At 43.7% G+C, this 15654-nt stretch overlaps 1 pseudogene; it reads left to right on the forward strand.

Annotated features, from left to right (window-relative positions):
- Window positions 1-1276: 1276 nt before the first annotated feature.
- LOC112627013 lies at window positions 1277-1594 on the forward strand (annotated as a pseudogene).
- Window positions 1595-15654: the final 14060 nt, after the last annotated feature.

Raw genomic sequence — 15654 nt, forward strand, 5'->3', positions numbered from 1 at the left:
AAAATACCAGGTATTCAATCTAAGTCCTGCTCCTCACAGCACAGAAAGCCAATCACTGAGACAATGAGTACTGCCGAGGAAGAAGGCTTTAATTGGGTGCTTCAGCTGAAGACATGGGAGCTAGTCTCAAATTCATCTCCTGACTGACTAAAATTAGGGGTTGATCTAGCAGGGAAGAAATGTAACTATGCATGGGAAAACAGGAACTCAACTCAGGAGGGATAAGGAAGCAATCATGATGAATGAAGGGCCTGGTGTCTTCATTGTCTGGATGCAACGACCTGGTGAGTTTCAGTTCTTTTCAGTTCTTTTTCTTCAGGCTTTTTGAAGGCTTTTGAGGATCCTTTCCTGAGGAAGGAACTCAGATAATACAAATGTAAGTTTCAAGCTTAAGACCAGAACTGTCTATGGGACTATTGAGTTGGTTTCACCTTAGCTATTCTTTAATTCCCTCCTAAGACCAAGCCCATGGAAGCAGCTTGCCCTTAAATATTGAATGACTCAACTGCTAGTAGCACTTTATTCTTCCAAACATTTTTGCAGACTGATAAGGTTTGAATGTTTTGTCTCTTCCAAATCTCATGTTGAAATGTGATCCCCACTGTTGGAGGTGGGCTTGTGGGAGGTGTTTGGGTCATGGGGGCAGATTCCTCATGAATGGGTTAGTGCTGTCCTCACAGTGATGAGTGAGTTCTCGTTCTCAGAGCTCTCATGAGCTCTAGTTGTTTTAAAAAGTGTGGCACCTCCTCTACCTCTGCCACTCGCTCTCACAACGTGACATGTCTACTCCTGCTTTGCCCTCTGCTATGAGTAAAATCTCCCTAAGGTCTCACCAGAAGCCAAGCAGATGATGGTGCCATGTTTCCTGTACAGCCTGCAGAATGGTGAGCCAGTTAAACCTCTTTTTTTCCTCTCTCTTTTTTTCTTTTTTCTTTTATTTTGAGACAGAGTTTCACTCTTGTTGCCCAGGCTGGAGTGCAATGGTGCAATCTCGGCTCACTGCAACCTCCACCTCCCGAGTTTAAGTGATTCACTGGCCTCAGCCTTCCGAGTAGCTGGGATTACAGGTGCCTGCCATCACGCCCAGCTAATTTTTGTATTTGTAGTAGAGACAGGGTTTCACCATGTTGGCCAGGCTGGTCTTGAACTGCTGACCTCAGGTGATCCGGCCACCTTGGCCTCCCAAAGTGCTGGGATTACAGCCATGAGCCACTGCAGCCGGCCACCTCTTTTCTTTATAAATTACCCAGTCTCTTTCCAGCAGTGACAACCTACCCACAAGAACGTCTCTCTCACAAAAGATCTCCTTCATCCCTCTCCAGAAAAGGAGAAGAGGAAACACAAGAAGCAGCGCCTGATGCAGAGCCCCAATTCCTACTTCATGGGTGTAAATGCCCAGGATGCTATAAAATCACCACAGTCCTTAGCCATGCACTAACAGAAATGTTGTGTGTTGGCTGCTCCACTGTCCTCTGCCAGCCTACAGGAAGAAAAGCAAGGCTTACACAAGGATGTTCCTTCAGGAGGAAGCAGCACTAAAAGCACTCTGAATCAAGATGAGTGGGAAATTATCTCAATAAACACTTTTTTTTTTTTTTTTGAGACTGAGTTTCATTCTTGTCGCCCATGCTGGAGTGCAGTGGCGTGAGCTTGGCTCACTGCAACCTCTGCCTACCGGGTTCAAGCAATTCTCCTGCCTCAACCTCCTGAGTATCTGGGATTACAGGCATGCGCCACTATGCCTGGCTAATTTTGGGGTTTCATCATGTTGGCTAGGCTGGTCTTGAACTCCTGACCTCAGGTGATCTGCTCACCTCAGCGTCCCAAAGTGCTGAGGTTATAGGCGTGAGCCACTTTGCCTGGCCTCAATAAACACATTTTGGATAAAAAATAAATAATTAAATTACCCAGTCTCTGGTATTTCTTTATAGCAATGCAAATGGACTAACACAGAGACGTTATTTTATTGTGAGTGGTAAAGGCAGATTAAATGACTTGCTTAAAATTGCACAGCTGCTACTTGACTTCAAATTATACTACGAGACTACAGTAACCAAAACAGCATGGTACTGGTACCAAAACAGATATATAGACCAATGGAACAGAACAGAGGCCTCAGAAATAACACTACACATCTACAACCATCTGATCTTCAACAAACCTGACAAAAACAAGTAATGGGAAAAGGATTCCCTATTTAATAAATGATGCTGGGAAAACTGTCTAGCCATATGCAGAAAACTGAAACTAGACCCCTTCCTTACAGCTTATACAAAAATTAACTCAAGATGGATTAAAGACTTAAACATAAAACCTAAAACCATAAAAACTCTAGAAGAAAACCTAGGCAGTACCATTCAGGACATAGGCATGGGCAAAGATTTCATGACTAAAACACCAAAAACAATTGCAACAAAAGCCAAAATTGACAAATGGGATCTAGTTAAACTAAAGAGCTTCTGCACAGCAAAAGAAACTATCATCAGAATGAACAGGCAACCTACATTGTAGAATGGGAGAAAATATTTGCAATCTATCCATCTGACAAAGGTCTAATATCCAGAATCTACAAGAAAATCAAATTTACAAGAAAAAAACAAACAACCCCATCAGAAAGTGGGCGAAGGATATGCACAGACAGTTCTCAAAAGAAGACATTTATGTGGCCAACAAACATATGAAAAAAAGCTCATCATCACTGGTCATTAGAGAAATGCAAATCAAAACCACAATAAGATACCATCTCATAACTGTTAGAATGGTGATCATTAAAAAGTCAGGAAACAATAGATGCTGAGAGGATCTGGAGAGAAATAGGAACACTTTTACACTGTTGGTGTGAGTGTAAATTAGTTCAACCATTGTGGAAGATAGTGTGGTGATTTCTTAAGGATCTAGAACCAGAAATACCATTTGACCCAGCCATCCCATTACTGGGTATACACCCAAAGGATTATCAATCATTCTACTATAAAGACACATGCACATGCATGTTTATCGCAGCACTGTTCACAACAGCAAAGACTTAGAACTAACCCGAATGCCCATCAATGATAGACTGGGTAAAGAAAATGTGGCTCATACACACCATGGAATACTATGCAGCCATAAAAATAATGAGTTCACGTTGTTTGCAGGGACATGGATGAAGCTGGAAACCATCATTCTCAGCAAACTAACACAGGAACAGAAAACCAAACACCGCATGTTCTCACTCATAAGTAGGAGTTGAACAATGAGAACACATGGACACAGAGAGGGGAACATTACATACCAGCGCCTGTTGGAGGGTTGGGAGGAAGGGGAGGGAGAGCATTTGGACAAATACCTAATGCATGCGGGTCTTAAAACCTAGATGACGAGGTGATGGATGCAGCAAACCACCATGACACATATATACCTATGTAACAAACCTGCATGCTCTGCACATGTCTCCCAGAACTTAAAGTATAATTAAAAAGAAAAAAAACTACACAGCTGATTTCTGACAGAGTTGAGTTCATAAGTGGGTTTCCTTAGGATGTTTCCCTCTTTTCTTCTCTCGTGCTGCCAGAACTGATATCAAAGGGAAGGAAGAACATAGAAATATTCAATTTCACTACTTCTTTGACAGTTTGATATGTTGTCCCTAGAAGGCCAGGATGATGATGTGTCATCTCTAACTTTCAGGCTAATTATAGGTACAGATAATGGGTGATTATTCAGAATATTTTAAAAAATAGAGACAGGTTCTCACTATGTTGCCCAGGCTGGTCTCGAACTCCAGGGCTCAAGTGATCCTCCTGTCTTGGCTTCCCAAAGTGCTGGGATTACAGGTGTGAGCCACCACACCCAAACTTTTTTTTTTGATAGGTTCTCATTGTGTCACCCAGGCTGGAGTGCTGTGGTGTGATCATGGCTCACTGCAGCCTCCACCTCTTGAGCTCAAGCAATCCTCCCACCTCAGCCTCCCGAGTAGTTGGGAGCATAGGTGCTTGCCACCACACGCAGCTAATTTTAAAACTTTTTCGTGGAGATAAGATCTTGCTGTGTTGCCCAGGCTGATCCCAGATTCCTGGGTTCCAGCGATCCTCCCACCTTGGCCTCCCAAAGTGTGGAGATTACAGGCATGAGCCAGTGTACCCAGCCTATTTAGCCTATTGATTTATGGAGTTGTAGAGTCTGCTAAAGGAAACCTCACCTATCTTTTTGTTTCTAAGGCTATTATTTTCCCTTATGTTTGACAATACATTAATGTGCTAAGACTCCGTAGTGAAGATAGTTTCTTTCTTTCTTTGTTTCTTTTTTTTTTTTTTTTGAGATGGAGTTTTGCTCTTGTTGCCCAGGCTGGAGTGCAATGGCACGATCTTGGCTCACTGCAACTTCCGCCTCCTGGGTTCAAGCCATTCTCCTGCCTCAGCCTCCTGAGTGGCTGAAATTGCAGGCATGCACCACCACACCCGACTAATTTTGTATTTTACTAGAGACGGGGTTTCTCCATTTTGGTCAGGCTAATCTTGAACTCCCGACCTCAGGTGATCTGCCTGCCTCGGCCTCCCAAAGTGCTAAGATTACAGGCATGAGGCCCCGTGCCTGGCCTGAAGATAGTTTCTTAAAGGCAGTATAGTATATTGGACATAATGTAAGATATACAGTCAAACTGTGTTTGAATGTCAGGTCAATTACTTGTATCCTTGGGTAAGTCAGGTAAGCGCCATGAGCCTCTGTGTTCTATTAAAAAAAGGGTGATATCATCATCTATCTACTGTACATACTTCACAGGATTGTGGTGAATATAAAATGAGGTAATTGTAGGGAAAGCTTTCCCTTGACCCTCTGAAGATTTGTTGAACAATAACTCACAGCCAGGCGTGGTGGCTCACGCCTGTAATCCCAGCACTTTGGGAGGCCAAGGCAGGCAGATCACCAGAGGTCAGGAGTTTGCCACCAGCCTGGCCAACATAGTTAAACCCCTGCAAAAATTAGCCAAGTGTGGTGGCACACGCTTGTAGTTCCAGCCACTTGGGAGGCTGATGCGGGAGGATTGCTTGAACCCGGGAGGCGGAGGTTGCAGTGAGCTGAGCTGGCACCACTGCCTAGGTGACAGAAAGAAAAGGAAAAAAAGAGGCCAGGCGCGGTGGCTCACGCCTGTAATCCCAGCACTTTCGGAGGCCAAGACGAGTGGATCACGAGGTCAGGAGATAGAGACCATCCTGGCTAACATGGTGGAACCCCGTCTCTTCTAAAAATACAAAAAATTATCCGGGCATGGTGGCGGATGCCTGTAGTCCCAGCTACTCAGGAGGCTGAGGCAGGAGAATGGCCTGAACCTGGGAGGCTGAGCTTGCAGTGAGCCAAGACCGCGTCACCGCACTCCAGCCTTGGCGACAGAGCAAGACTCCGTCTCAAGAAAAAAAAAAGAAATGGAAAAAAAGCAAAATAACTCACAAAAGGAGATTAATTGGAGAAAAGGCATATACATGGATTAATGTGCACATAGAGTGATTACTTCCAAGCTCCCAATAGGGTGTAGAAGTTTATGCATCATCTTGAGGTTCCATAAAGAATGGGGGTTTGGATAGTGGCAAAACAGGTTATGGGAGAGGGAGAAGAGGAGGCCTGGCAAAACCTCACAGGCAGCAGCCTTCACAGAGAATAGATGGTGAAGGTTTTTTTCAGATCTTGAAAACTGTCAGACTCTCGGTCAACTTGTTTTAGGTCAGAGAAGGGAAGGCCCTAGGAAAAAACCTAACTGTACTGATGTAGACTTTATTTTTATAGATGTAAATCTCCCCTACAACAAACAGCCTTTCAGCTCTTCTATTTCTAGCCCTTTTGAATAGACATCTTGAACAATGTCAGGGAAATAAATATGTTTTGGGGTGAAACATCTTGGTTTCCTTCATAATGTTTGTAAAAATACATTTGTAAAGTGTTTTGAAGGGTTCCATGAAATTTGCAAACTGTAAGTTTTAAATAACTATGAGGCTTTTTTTTTTTTTTTTCCTTTTTAAGACAGGGTCTTGCTCTGTCACCCAGGCTGGAGTGCAGTGTCATGATCATAGCTCCCTATAACCCCAAACTCCTGGGCTCAAGGGATCCTCCTGCCTGAGCCTTTTGAGTAGCTGGGACTACAGGCATGCACCACTACACCTGGCTAAATTTTTTATTTTTATTTTTCATAGAGACTGGTTCTTGTTGCCTAGGCTGGTCTCAAACTTTTGGGCTCAAGAGATCCTCTGGCCTTGGCCTCTCAAAATTCTGGGATTACAGGCATGAGCTATCACGCTCAGTCACTATGATTTATTTCAAGAACGAGTATTAATTCAGGCATACTGTACTATGTATGACCAATTATGTGGTTTTTACTGCTGTTCACAGATGAGATAGCCAGTTTTCTTCCCCTTCCATACACATGGAAGACTGTGGCTGGGTGGGCCATCTGTCTAGTTCTGGCAATTTTTTGTGAATGGAAGTGATTCACTTCTGAGTCAAAGCACTCAGTTTCCAGTGTGAGACCCTCCAGAGCTTTCTTCTCCTTTGAGATACACACACACACACACACACACACACACACACACATACACACACACACACACACCATATATCTAATATACATATATATACACACACTATATATCTAATAGACATACATACATATATATATATATGACTGGTAACATTTGAAATGTTTTCTCTAACAACCTGGGTCCAAGAGTAACAAAATTATGAAGCAGATGCCCTAGCCAACTCTCTCTGGACATGGCCATGAGAAAGAAATAAAGTTTTGTTGTTCTAAGACACCAAGATTGTGTTGAGTTTTTGTTCCCTCAGCATAACCTAGCCTATCCTAATGAAATCACTGTGATTAACTTGGCCATTTTGGATATGGATGTTTTGGTCTATGTCAGTGAAGGTGAATGGAAATGTCTGTTTAGTAAAAGAGACATAAGAAGATAATCTTGGCAAGTAATGGTCTTATGACTTCCTGCATGTTTTTCCTTAAGCAAAAGAATGTCACGGGTCAGGCGTAGTAGCTTATGCCTGTAATCCCAGCACTTTGGGAGGCCAAGGTGGGCAGATTGCAGTGAGTCTAGGAGTTCAAGACCAACCTGGGCAACGTGGCAAAACCTCATCTCTACAAAAAAATTAGCCAGGCATGGTGGTGGGCGCCTGTGGTCCCAGCTACTCAAGAGGGCTGCTGAGGTGGGAGGATTACCTGAGCTTAGGGAGGCTGAGGCTGCGGTAAGCCGTGATGGCGCCACTGCACTCCAGCCTGGGCAACAGAGTGAGACCTTGCCTTAAAAAAAAAAAAAAAAAAAAGAGTGTCACAGCACAGAGTGAGCACCTTCACCTTCTTCCCTCTGTCAGTATAGTGGGTAAGGGAGCCAGGGTATCAAAAGATTCTACTTTGATTCCCAAATTCAGTATTTATCAACTCTATGACACTTTAAACAAATAACTTAATCTTCTGAGGCTTAATTTCCTTACTTATAAAGTGGAGGTGATGACAGGCCCAGTGGTGCCTATGTGGGGGTACCAGTAGTCCCATCTACTAGTAAGACTAAGGCAGGAGGATCACTGGAGCCTAGGAGTTTTGGGATGTAGTGCACTATGCTGATTGGGTGTCCTCACTAAGTTCTGCCTCAATATGGTGACGTTCTGGGAGTGGGGACCACTAGGCTGCCCAAGGAGGGATGAACTGGCCCAGGTTGGAAACGGAGCAACTCAAAACTCCCGTGCTAATCAGTAGTGGTATATCCTGTGCTAATCATCAGTCGTGGGCTATCTTGTGCCAATCATCAGTCGTGGGATATCCTGTGCCAATCATCAGTAGTGGGATATCCTGTGCCAATCATCAGTAGTGGGATATTCTGTGCTAATCATCAGTAGTGGTATAACCTGTGCTTATCAGTAGTGGTATAACCTGTGCTAATCAGTAGTGGTATATTCTGCGCTAATCATCAGTAGTGGTATATTGTGTGCTAATCATCAGTAGTGGTATAACCTGTGCTAATCAGTAGTGGTATATCCTGTGCTAATCATCAGTGGTGGGATATCCTGTGCTAATCAGTAGTGCCATAGTGCCTGTGAATAGCCACTGCACTCCAGCCTGAGCAATATAATGAGACCCCCATTAAAAAAGCTTTTAAATGAAAATTAAATGGAAGTGATGGTAATACCCCCCTTGCAAGGGTTGTATGTAAAATGGCCTTATTCCTGGCACAAAATAAATATTATTTGATGGATATTTAGTAGCTGCCTATGCTTCCTATAGCAGGATGATTTCAGTTCAATGCTACAAAAAAACAAAAAAAAAAAAAAAAACTTTAAAGTAGTTTAAATAAGGCAATGTATTGTCTCACATAAATGGAAGTACAGAGTGAATACAACATAAAATTTGGTGAGGTAAGATTTAGTGAGGTGGCTGGGCAAGGTGGCTGATGCCTGTAATCCCAGCACTTTGGGAGGCCAAGGTGGGTGGATCACGAGGTCAGGAGTTCAAGACCAGCCTGGCCAAGATGATGAACCCTCGTCTCTACTAAAACTACAAAATTAGCCAGGTGGGGTGGCAGGCGCCTGTAATCCCAGCTATTTGGAAGGCTGAGGCAGAAGAATCGCTTGAACCCAGGAGACAGAGGTTGTAGTGAGCTGAGATTGCACCACTGCACTTCAGCCTGGGCGACAGAGTGAGACTCTGTCTCAAAATATATACATATATATATATATATATATATATATATATATATATTTTTTTTTTTAATGAGGTAAGATAAAAGGGGTAAGGGAAGCTGGAAGATATTCAATAGTATTCAATACTCATGCACCCAGCATTGGGGTAAGTGATGTGGACATAAGGACCTCACAGTTTGGCATGGGAGGCAGGTACCTAAATAAACAAGTCTATGATGGCATGGGTGTGAGGGTCAGAAAGACATGGGTTTTTGAATCCTGATTTTATTCTTTGCTAGCTGTATACTTTGGGGTACTTTTTTTTTTTTTTTTCTGTTTGAGATGGAGTCTCGCTTTGTCACCCTGGCTGGAGTGCAATGGCGCAATCTCGGCTCACTGCAACCGCCGCCTCCCAGATTCAAGTGATTCTCCTGCCTCAGCCTTCTGAGTAGCTAGCATTACAGGTATGTGCCACTAATGCCTAATTTTTGTGTTTTTAGTGGAGACGAGGTTTCACCATGTTGGCCAGGCTGGTCTCGAACTCCTGACCTCGTGATCTGCCTGCCTCAGCCTCCCAAAGTGCTGGGATTAAGACATGAGCCACTGCACCCGGCCTGGGGCACGTTTTAAACATCTATGAAACTTAGTTTCCCTGTCTATGAAATGAAGATAATATTTAAGATGTTGCGGTGATAACTGTATAAAACATCTGTGTGAGTGATAACTGTATAAAACATCTGTGTGACACATAGACGGTACTTAATAAGTAGCATCTTCTATTTATTTTATTTTTTTACAGTGTACAATGTCTATGTGAGCACAACAAGAAAGCGACTTCACTGCCTGCAGCAGCAGACCAAGTTCCTGGATCACAAGTTTGAAAGCAGCTTCTAGATGACGCTTGTGGATATTTGGAATAATATATACCAATTTCTGTTAAGTGGCTATGTTTCAATCCACTTCAATAAAAATAGCCAAATTTCTCTCCTGGAAGTTCTTAAAACTCAGAGAAACTTTGATTCTTTCAAGTGTTAGTATGATGACCTAATTTTGTGCCTATCTCCTCTTATATAGAAAGGAACAAATATTTGATATTTATCTTCATTGTTTTTTGTGGGTGGGTTTCCTGTTATTTTTTTCCCTCTGTCTGGGGGAAAGGAGTAAAGAAAACTTCCTTGTTAAACTGCTACTATAAGGAACATGTTTCAAAAAATAAACACGGAGAGCAAGTGAGTTTCTCATTAATATCATTACCAGCATAATTCAACTCTTAAGTACTTAGGGATAGTATTGAAGCATTGAATACTGTTCATTTACTTAAATAAGGTAACAGAAGTGCAAAGTCCCAGAAGGGGGGCACCCTCAGAGAGAATACAATCTAGGACGAGGAACCCACACACGATTGACGTAATACAGGTTAGAAAGTGATTTAACTTCAGGGGGTCAAAATATTTAATTTTTTTTTTTTTTAAGACAGGAGTCCCGCTCTGTGGTCCAGGTTGGAGTAGAGTGGCACAATCTCGGCTCATTGCAACCTCTGCCTCCCAGGTTCAAGCAATTCTCCTGCCTCAGCCTCCTGAGTAGCTGGGATTACAGGCACACACCGCCATGGCTGGCTAATTTTTTTGTACTTTTAGTAGAGATGGGGTTTTGCCATGTTGGCCAGGCTGGTCTTGAACTCCTGACCTAAGGTGAACTGCCAGCCTCAGCTTCCCAAAGTGCTGGGATTACAGGCGTGAGCCCACCCGGCTGATTTAAATTGTTTATGAAATATATGCAGAATAGGAGGAAGCCACTTTTGGAGAAGAAAAGAAATTAAAGGAGTTTTTTGTTTTTGTTTTTTTTTGAGACAGAGTCTTGCTCTGTCACCCAGGCTGGAGTCCAGTGGCGTGATCTCAGCTCACTGTAACCACTGCCTCTTGGGTTCAAGCAATTCTCCTGCCTTAGCCTCCCGAGGAGCTGGGACTACAGGCGCCTGCCACCACGCCTGGTTAATTTTTTGTATTTTTAGTAGAGATGGCTGACCTTGTGATCCACCCACCTTGGCCTCCCAAAGTCCTGGGATTACAGGCATGAGCCACCACGCCTGGCCCAGTTTTTTTTGTTTTTGTGTGTTTGTTTGTTTTTGTTTTTGAGATGGAGTCTTGCTGTGTTGCCCAGGCTGGAGTGCAATGGCATGGTCTGGGGTTCACTGCAACTTCTGCCTCCTGGGTCCAAGTCATTCTCCTGCCTCAGCCTCCCAAGTAGCTGGGATAACAGACATGTGCCACCACACCAGGCTAGTTTTTGTATTTTTAGTAGAGATGGGGTTTTACCATATTGGCCAGGCTGGTCTCAAACTCCTGACTTCAGGTGATCTGCCTGCCTCGGCCTCCCAAAGTGCTGGAATTACAGGCGTGAGCCACCACGCCTGGCCTAAAGGAGGTTTTAAAAAATAATAATAAATTGAAGAGATTGTATCTCAGCTCAGTCTTGAAGCACTGGCAGTATTTTAGAATATGAACTTCCAGATGCAAAGTTGGGAAGAGAATGTTCCAGGTAGAGAAATTAGTATGAGCAAAGGGCAAGTCACAGAGACAAGAGTGGGAGGGACAGATGGGCAGCCAGGTGAGTAGTTCCACTTAGAAGAGAGAGTGAGCCAGGCGTGGTGGCTCATGCCTGTAATCCTAGCACTTTGGGAGGCTGAGGTGGGTGGATCACCTGAAGTCAGGAGTTCGAGACCAGCCTGGCCAACTTGGTGAAACCCTGTCTCTACTAAAAATACAAAAATTAGTGGTGGTGGGTGCCTGTAATTCCAGCTACTCTGGAGGCTGAGTCAGGAGAATTGTTTGAACCCGGGAGGCAGAGGTTACAGTGAGCCGAGATAGCGCCTGGGTGACAGAGCGAGACTCCATCTCAAAAAAAAAAAAAAAAAGAGTGGCCTTATCTCTGCCACTCATCTGCCAATTATCTGTCCTTTTATTTTATTTCATTTTATTTGTTTGAGACAGAGTCTCGCTCTGTAACCCAGGCTAGAGGGCAGTGGCAAGATCTCAGTTCACTGCAAGCTGTGTCTCCCAGGTTCACGCCATTCTCCTGTCTCAGCCTCCCAAGTAGCTGGGACTACAGGCGCCCTCCACCATGCCTGGCTAATTTTTTTGTATTTTTAGTAGAGACAGGGTTTCACTGTGTTAGCTAGGATGGTCTCGATCTCCTGACCTCGTGATCTGCCCCCCTCAGCCTCCCAAAGTGCTGGGATTACGGGTGTGAGCCACCGCGCCCGGCCTTTTCATTTTATTTTTAATTTTTATGAGTGTATGCCTCATCTTCTAGATGAGTGGTCCCCAACTTCTTTGGCCTAGGAATCGGTTTCGTGAAAGATAATTCTTCCATGGATCAGGGCAGAGGGGGATGGTTTCAGGATCATTCCAGCGCATTACATTTGTTGTGCACTTTATTCATATTATTATTACATTGTAAGATTTAGTGAAATAATTATTTAACTCATCATAATATAGAATCAGTGAGAGCCCTGAGCTTGTTTTCTTACAACTAGATGGTCCCAAATGGGGGTGATGGGAGAAAGTGACAGATCATCAGGCATTAGATTATGAGAAAAGTGGCCGGGCGCGGTGGCTCAAGCCTGTAATCCCAGCACTTTGGGAGGCCAAGACAGGTGGATCACGAGGTCAGGAGATCGAGACCATCCTGGCTAACACGGTGAAACCCCGTCTCTACTAAAAAATACAAAAAAAAAAAAAAAAAAAAAGATTATGAGAAGAAGCTGCAACCTAGATCCTTCGCATCCCCGGTTCACCATAGGGTTCATGCTCCTATGAGAATCTAATGCTGCTGCTGATCTGACAGGAGGCGAAGCTCAGACGGTAAGCTCAGAGGGATGGGGAGCAACTGTAAATACAGATGAAGCCTAACATGCTCGCCAGCCACTTACATCCTAAATTAGCTATTTCCACCGTGCCAGTCCATGGCAGGAGGTGAGAGGCTCGATTCCTAAGAGGCCATGGTCCGTGGCCTGGGGGATGGGGACCCCTGTCCTAGACTGCGTGAAGGAAGAGTGCTGTCCAAAAAAATATGCTTTGGGCCAGTTGTGATGGCTCACACCTGTAATCCCAGCGCTTTGGGGGACTGAGAAGAGAGGACTGATTGAGCCCAGGAGTTTCAGACCAGCCTAGGCAACATAGGGAGACCTCATCTCTACAAAACATTTTAAAACTTAGCTGGACATGGTGAGGTGGGAGGATTGCTGGAGCTTAGGAGTTCAAGGTTGCAGTGAGCTATGATGGTGCCACTGCGCTCCAGCCTGGGCAACACAGCAAGACTCTGTCTTAAAAAACAAAAAACAAAAAGTATGCTTTGATTTCTTCCTGTATCATCTACCCTCCTTAGTAAATAAAAAAGTAACACATCCTATTATGGAGGTGAGGGCATTGGTTGACTCATTAAAGGCAAAATAGAAAGAAAATATTACAAGAAGGAAAATTATGTCATGAAAAGTCAGTATTTTAATGATTTTAGAGTCTGTTCCAACTTCTTTTTCTCAAACTAACAATTTTTTTTTTTTTTTTTTTTTTTTGAGACAGTCTCACTCTGTCGCCCAGGCTGGAGTGCAGGGGCGTGGTCTCGGCTCACTGCAGCCTCCACCTCCTGGGCTCAAGCAATTCTCCTGCCTCAGCCTCCTGAGTAGGTGGGACTACAGGCATGCACCACCACGCCCCGCTAATTTTTGTATTTTTAGTAGAGATGGGTTTCACCATGTTGGCCAGGATGCTCTCAATCTCCTGACCTCATGATCTGCCCACCTCGGCCTCTCAAAGTGCTGGGATTACAGGTATGAACCACCATGCCTGGCCTACACTTAAATTCTTTTTTTTTTTTTTTTTTTGAGACAGAGTCTTACTCTGTTGCCCAGGCTGGAGTGCAGTGGCGCAATCTCAGCTCACTGCAGCCTCCACCTCCTGGGTTCAAGCAATTCTTCTGCCTCAGCCTCCCAAGTAGCTAGGACTACAAGCTCACGCCACCACGCCCAGCTAAATTTTATTTTTAGTAGAGATGGGGTTTCACCCTATTGGCCAGGTTTCACCATAATGGCCAACCCCTGACCTCGTGATCCACATGCCTGGGCCTCCCAAAGTGCTCGGATTAGAGGCGTGAGCCACCGAGCCCGGCCTATACTTAAAATTTTTAAAAAATTTCCCCTGGTAGTATTAAATAGTGTTGATGCTAATAGTTGATAGTATTAGAAAATAACCATAATGCAACACCCAATGCAATGATGGATCAGCAGTGGACACTGAAAGCTTTCATTGGGTGAAAGGTCGTTGGGGAATAAGAGAGTCACACAGAATCAAAGCATGGCTCCACGGAATACTTACAAATTACAAAGAGAAAAGAGAGATCTGGAGAGCACCCCTTGAACCAAGCATTCTAACTTATCATCACCTATCCTGGGACAACTTGATAGTGATAGCCTCCTGATGTAATGCTCTATGAGGTCCACAACATCACCTTTGTAGTATTTTTGCCAGAATGTTTCCTTTAAATCTAATAATGAGGAAGGAAAATACAAATCCTAGTTGTGAGACGTGCAACAGGACAACTGGACCAGATTCTTAAAAAAATGGCAGTGTCATGAAAGACAAAAATGGCACTGGAACTGTTCAAGATTTAAGGAGACTTCCATTTTGGGAGGTTGAGGCAGGCATATCACTTGAGGTCAGGAGTTTGGGACTAGCCATGAGGTCAGGCCAACATGGTAAAACCCTGTCTCTACTAAAAATACAAAAATTAGCTGGACCTGGTGGCAGGTGCCTGTAGTCCCAGCTCCTTGGGAGGCTGAGGTGCAAGAATTGCTTGAACCTGGGAGACAGGTTGCAGTGAGCTGAGATCGTGCCACTGCACTCCAGCCTGGGCAACAGAGCAAGACCCAGTCTCAAAAAAAGAAAAAAAAAGGCATGATGGTGAGATGTGAGGATGATCCTTGATTGGCTCCTGGATTTTAAAAAAGAACATATATATACACACACACATATATATATACACACACACATGTGTGTGTGTGTGTAGAGGATATTTTTGGAATAATTAGAACAATGTAAATATAATCTATATTAATGTTTGCTTGCAGATGTGTTCATGATATGGTAGTTATACAGAAGGATGTCTTGATTCTTAGGAGATACATGCTGAAGTATTTAGGGTAAGGTATTATTATATCTAATAGTTCATTTTAGAAAGCTGAACAAAAAAGTATAAATGTTAGAGTATAAATGGTTGGGCAAAAAAAGTATACCATGGGCCAGGAGCAGTGGCTCATGCCTGTAATCCCAGCACTTGGTGAGGCTGAGGTGGGTAGATTGCTTGAGCCCAGGAGTTCAAGACCAGTTTGGGCAACATGGCAAAACCCTGTCTCTACCAAAAATACAAAAATTAGACAATCTCATAACCTGGTCTCGAAATAAATAATAATAGTTAAAAAAATTATACTATGTATACTTTTCATGTATATGTGTGAGAGAGAAAAAACAAATGTGGGCAATGTTAACAATTGGTGAATTTAGGTGAAGGATATAATTCATTGTACTATTTCTCAACTTTTGTTTGTTTGTTTGTTTCTTTTTGAGACATGGTCTTGCTGTGTTGCCCAGGCAGGAGTGCAGTGGCATGATTGCAGCTCACCGCTGCCTCTATCTTGGGGGATCAAGCAATCCTCCCACCTCAGCTTTTTGAGTAGCAGGGATTACAGGGGTGTGACACCATGCCCAGCTAATGTTTAAAAACTTCTTGTAGAGATGGGGTCTCCCTATGTTGCCCAGGCTGATTTCAAATTTCTCGGCTCAAGCAATCTTCCCATCTCGGCCTCCCAAAGTGTTGGGATTACAGGTGTGAGCCACTATGCCCAGCCAACATTTCTATGGGTTTGAAATTTTCAACACAGTAAATTAGGGAAAAAATTAAAATATGGCCGGGTGTGATGGCTCACGCCTGCAATCCCAGCACTTTGGG

Source organism: Theropithecus gelada, chromosome 6, assembly GCF_003255815.1.
Source record: "Theropithecus gelada isolate Dixy chromosome 6, Tgel_1.0, whole genome shotgun sequence".
Taxonomy (NCBI): Eukaryota; Metazoa; Chordata; class Mammalia; order Primates; family Cercopithecidae; genus Theropithecus; species Theropithecus gelada.